Here is a 6,000-nt window from a genome sequence, read left to right on the forward strand (position 1 = left end):
GCTAATTGGAAAGTGTTTGGGCCTCTCTGAGACACTGTATGTATGTTACACTTGCCTAGTTTTCCATTTATTGCTCAAAATAATTAAGCCCTTCCTTTTTCCCTCCCCCTTGAGAAAATCATTAGCATGAAATTTCTGTGTCTGGGAGATTTTTATTGCTGTTCTTGCAGAATGAGAAGGGTGTAAAAACCTTCAACATTCCTTTTCTTTTTACTTCTCCCCAACCTAGGGCTCATGATGAGATTGTCTGGACCTTCCTCAGCTCTCTCCAAGGTGCCTCCATGGGACACAGAGTAGAAAACTATGTGGAGAGGTACCATGCTGAGTTTTGAGGATTTCTGGACAATCTTTTTTTGCTTAATTGTAAGCCACCAGCCATCAAACCATTTAATTTAAATTTGAGTAAGTGTACTTTTCACTGCTTCTCCTCAGGGGGTCTCTCCTTCCCTCCTCTTTCCATCATAATTGATTTTTTTGTTGTTGTTGTTCACATTGTTTGGTTCTGAGGTAGGATGGTTTTCATACTCAGCTTCACTTTACTTATTTAATTCCCAAATTACACAATGCTTTCATGCATTCCTCTGGCTACAAGGCTTGGTGGCAATTTTAAGACATCTACAGATGTTAAAATGCATACAACAGCTTGGTGCCTTCCATGTGGCCCAGAGGCACTTTTAAAAAGCAGACTGTGAGCACGTTTATTTCCAGCCATCTCTGGAGAAGAAATGATGGTTTTGAAATGTCACTTTTAGATTTTTAGAATCTATGTTCTAAAAAAAAGCATTTTTTACCCCCTCTATTCATTGTTACCTGGCAGTCAAAAATTAGAGTTTTAGAAAAACTGGTAATGGCTAAGGCACTTTTGAGTTCAAGCCTAATCTTCCAATAATACAACCTGAAAATGACCACTGCCCCTTTCCTTGACCTGTTGGCCATGAGTGAATTTATAGCCATTGAAAGAGGTACAAGAAGGTGTGCGTATGCCCATGCTAAGTTGTTTCAGTCATGTCCGACTCTTTGCGACCCTATAGCCTGCCAGGCATCTCTGTCCTTGGGATTCTCCAGGCAAGAATACTGGAGTGGATTGCCATGCCCTTTTCCACGGGATCTTCCTGACCCAGGAATCGAACCCACATCTCTTGCAGCTCCTCCATTGCAGGTGGATTCTTTACTACTGAGCCACGGAAGAAGCCCACAGGAACACGTGGGGACAATCATTGGAATGTTCCTGGTTGCAGGAGCAAGAGTGTGGCCTTCCTGCCTTAAACAGACAGGAGACACTAATGAAGAACATAGACCTTATGTTCAAACAAGCAGTGGCTTCTCTTTCCTTAATGCCTTGGCCTTGCTATCACAGAAAGTTATAAAATATTATGTTCTAAGTTACCACTTTATTATTATTTTATTACATCAGATCAGATCAGATCAGTCACTCAGTCGTGTCCGACTCTTTGCAAACCCATGAACCACAGCACGCCAGGCCTTCCTGTCCATCACCAATTCCCGGAGTTCACCCAGACTCACGTCCATAGAGTCAGTGATGCCATCCAGCCATCTCATCCTCTGTTGTCCCCTTCACCACAATGATACTATTATGCATTACATGTTTCTTATGACAGGCAGTATTTCAGATACTTTATCAATACAGTCTCATGTAATTTCCAGAACAGCCCTAAGATAAGTATATGGGTTTGGTTGCGAGAAACTGAGACATTGAGCAATTAAATCATCTCTTTCTGTTCACACTGCTAATGTAGAAGCTGGATTTAAACCTTTGTTGACTCCACAGGACACAGTCTTCCTCTCTCGGATGCTTACAGAAGGCATAGCTCCTTGCATGGTGCTAAGCAGATCATGGAGGGAAAGCAAGTAGAGTACAAGACAATCTGAAAGACCTTTTGGGGGTTCCCATCCTGTAGCCACCAGCATCATAGGACTGAGGCCTTCACAACTTCTTTGCACCTGTTTTCTATTGACTATAAAATGCCCTATGCTATCCACTCAGCAGAGTCATACTAGGAATTTCAGAGATGATCTCTGTGGGGTGTCTAACTGTGCCCTGCATCTCCTAAGTATTTGGTTGTTGACTGACCCTTGGTGTAGAATTGACATTGTCTAGCTTTTATAAATACATACATTCCCAAAGAAACAATTCTTACACAAACTTTCCATATGCTATACAATGAAAGATGAGCAGTTGTATAAATACTGTCAGTAGAAAATAGTTTAATATATGTTTTCAGAATTATGCTGGTGGTTTAATGATATTCAGAAAGTAAAGATACATTAACACCTTCAAATTGCATGACCTAAAAAATGAGTCATGCATCCACAACTCTGGTAATTATTTTAGCGAACTGTAGTCCCTTCCTCTGGCCACATTTCTAGCTAGTGAGAACAGAGGACCTATTCCCAGAGAGAATGAGTCACCTATAGGGATTGTGAAATTTGCCTCCAGCTGCTCCTTCTTTTGTGCAGATGGGAGAACTGGCATTTGAGTCTGTGTCCTGTGGGCCCCACTTATTGACAGTCTTCTTTATAAATGGGAAAGATAAGGACAGTTAGCTTGGCCACAGAGAACAAATATGAAGTAGTCTGTTATGAGATAAAGTACGTCACCACAAAAGATGTTGACATTCTAACCCCAGTACCTGTGAATGTGACGTTATTTTCAAATAAAGTCTTTGCCGATGTAGTCAAGATCAGGTCATTAAGGTGGATCCTAATCCAATATGACTGGTGTTTTTAAAAAAAGGGTACATTTGGTTACGGAGATAGACATACCGGGGGAATGCCATGGGGAGGGGAATGCAGAGATCAGAGTGATGCTTCTGTAAACCAATGGAGACTGAAAATTGTCAGAAAGCACCAGTGACTTGGAAAGAGGCCCAGGACAGTTTATCCCTCAAAGACCTTGGAGTCCGAGGGACAACCAGTCCTGCTGACACCTTGATTTCAGAGTTGCAGCCTCCAGAACTGAGAGACTCTACATTTCTGTTGTCTAACTGCCCAGTTTTTTAATACTTTATTAGGCAGCCCCACGCCACCAGTGCATGGTCCTCAACAGTGAGCCAAATTTCCCTTCAGCTCATCTCAAGGTCAGAAGCACTAAAATGCTGTGCCCGACTCCAAACCTCAGAAGACTTGAAGTTTGGGAGTTTCAGGTGGAAGCCTGGAAATAGCTGAAGAGCATGGGATAGAACAGTGAGTGTGGCTAGACTGAGCACAGCAGCATCCTCCTGTCCTTGAATAGCTGAGATACAGGTTGACGAGTGAGGACAGGGAGCTAGTGAAGGCAGATCAGACCATTTCCAACCTCCTGGCCCGGGGCCTGCTTGTGGATCAGCTGGTCAAGATTCATCCCTCATGTGCAAGAGCATAGAAGATTTACTGAGAAATATTTAACCAATTAGAGCACATATTTAAATGAAACAAAGTCATGGATTAAGGTAAAGTTGGAGAAAATTGGGGCAGAGAAGCATAAAAGTGATCTTTACCTGATAATGTTGAATTATTCATAACCTTTGATACATATTCCCAGCTAGAACTCAACATAACTTTAAAAAAAAAAAAAAACAGAAAGAATTTTTCTTCATACTTTATCATAGAACTTTTTGCAAGAAAAATGAAAGAGTGGGTCTAAGCCTACAATAAAGTTATCCTGCAAGTGGGAAAGACATTATGGAGAAAACTTGGAATAATAAATACTGACAATTATATCACTAAAACAATAAAAGCAATTCCCTATAAGGAAAGAAAGAAGAAAAGTAAGATTTATTGCTATACACATTGCTCTCATATATGATGAAAACTTTAATTCTCATAATGTAAAGAAAGATATGGTAATAGTATACTGGAATAATAGCAAAAAGGCATGGATTATCCCTGTTTTACAAATGAGAGATATGGTGCTCACAGTCATTAAGTAAATTGCCTCAGGTCACAAAGCTGTTAAGATTCAAAATCAGAAATCAAACCCAGGTATATATTCCAGGGATATATTGAATATCCCTGGAAAGCCAGGGATTTGGGGTCATAAGGAAATCATGACTTTCACCTTTGGGGCAATAATTAACATTGTATAGATAGCTAAATTTTTCTGCCCAACATATTCTTGAAACCACTCAACTTGAAATCCATTTTCATCATAAAAATGAAGTGTCTAAAAATAAAACTTGAAATCAAAACTAATTCAAAGCAAATGCATTCTGAGGTATTTTCTGGGAAGGGGGAAGCCCATTTCAATCTAGATTTGGTAGCATTTGCCACTATGGCTAAATTTCCAGGGCATCAGATGACCAATTGTCTAAAGTTGGTTTCATATCAAGTGAATTTCACAGGACATTAGAATCATAAACTGGAGAAGGCAATGGCAACCCACTCCAGTACTCTTGCCTGGAAAATCCCATGGATGGAGGAGCCTGGTAGGCTGCAGTCCATGGAGTTGCGAAGAGTCGGACACAACTGAGCGACTTCACTTTCACTCTTCACTTTCATGCATTGGAGAAGGAAATTGCAACCCATTCCAATGTTCTTGCCTGGAGAATTCCAGGGACGGCGGAGCCTGGTGGTCTGCTGTCTACGGGGTCGCACAGAGTCGGACATGACTGAAGCGACTTAGCAGCAGCAGCAGAATAATAAACAGGCTTCCAAGCAGCTGTCATGAATTAAGTCTATTTGATCGGAAGCTGGGGAGGCCAGAGAAATGTCTTAAGAATTCACAGAAACACAGCCTCAAGTCCAATAGCATCAGTGCAACAATGACTTGGAGGCTAGCTGGATACACAAACATAAGTTATGAGAGAAGCCATAGAGATAGTAGTTACCACATAACAAGCACCTAAGCGCCAGGGACTTTGCACACATTATTGTCAACCTGCATATCAACAATGGAAGGGGAAGGTATTTATTACTTCCTCTACACAGAGGAGAAAACAGTTTCAGAGATGACTCACTTCCCCAAGGACAAACACTGTCAGGAAAGATGCAGTGTAATTCTCTTTGGAGCAATGACCTTATGTTAGTATGGAGCCTTAGAGCCATCGGCAGTGACAGTTCTGCAATGGTGGCTTTAGACGTCAGTCCATAGACAGAATTTGGGCTTGGAGGAACTGGCCTGATGTGGAACTTCTCAGCAGTGGGTGGTCACACAAGTGCACTTTCTTTCAGAACAAATACTTTTTTATTATTGTAGTCCCAGACAAAAAAGTAAAGTGTAATGAACTGCCATTTACATGTTTCCCATCTCAACAGCCATCAACTCATGGCTAATCTCAAAGGATGGTAAAGTAAAGTGAAGTCGCTCAGTCGTGTTCGACCCTCAGCGACCCCATCGACTGCAGCCTTCCAGGCTCCTCCGTCCATGGGATTCTCCAGGCAGGAGTACCGGAGTGGGATGCCATTGACAAAGGATGCTATCTGTAACTAAAAGAAAAATCTAGATGTGCCCCTGTACCAGCTTTTCTTTTGTCTTAGCTTATCCACTTGCAGTGACCAATATTTTAGGTGTGGATTTGAAGGGGGAGAAACTGCTAAAACAAAGGGTAGCAATTCCTGATTTAAGAGTTAAACTGATCATCTTTGACTACCAATTTGTTAACATGGGCAAAACCTAAAACATTCAAGAACTCTGCACATTTGGATCTGAAACAAAAACTGGGCATGTTTTAGCAAATAAAATGTCTTCCTTGTTATTTGTTCATTTAAGACTATATTCAGCATCCTTCTTGACACAACTGGTATTTATTGAATGTCAGTGAATCTGTTATTCACCCAGAATCTCAAATTGTAATGCCCAGGGCTATCAGACCAACAAAATTGAGGGTCTTAGGCAGTACTCAGGAGTCCTGGGGAGCTTGGTGTTTCTTAAGAATGTATGCTTATTGAGAGAGTCATTTCCTAGGCAGGTTGATAGGAAATCTAGGGGTCCTCAAGGAGAGAGGGGTCTCCAAATGGAAGAAATAGCTTGCAAGTGTCAGACATTTTTATCTCTCTTAAGCG

The sequence above is a fragment of the Bubalus kerabau genome, chromosome 4 (assembly GCF_029407905.1).
Source record: "Bubalus kerabau isolate K-KA32 ecotype Philippines breed swamp buffalo chromosome 4, PCC_UOA_SB_1v2, whole genome shotgun sequence".
Lineage (NCBI taxonomy): Eukaryota > Metazoa > Chordata > Mammalia > Artiodactyla > Bovidae > Bubalus > Bubalus kerabau.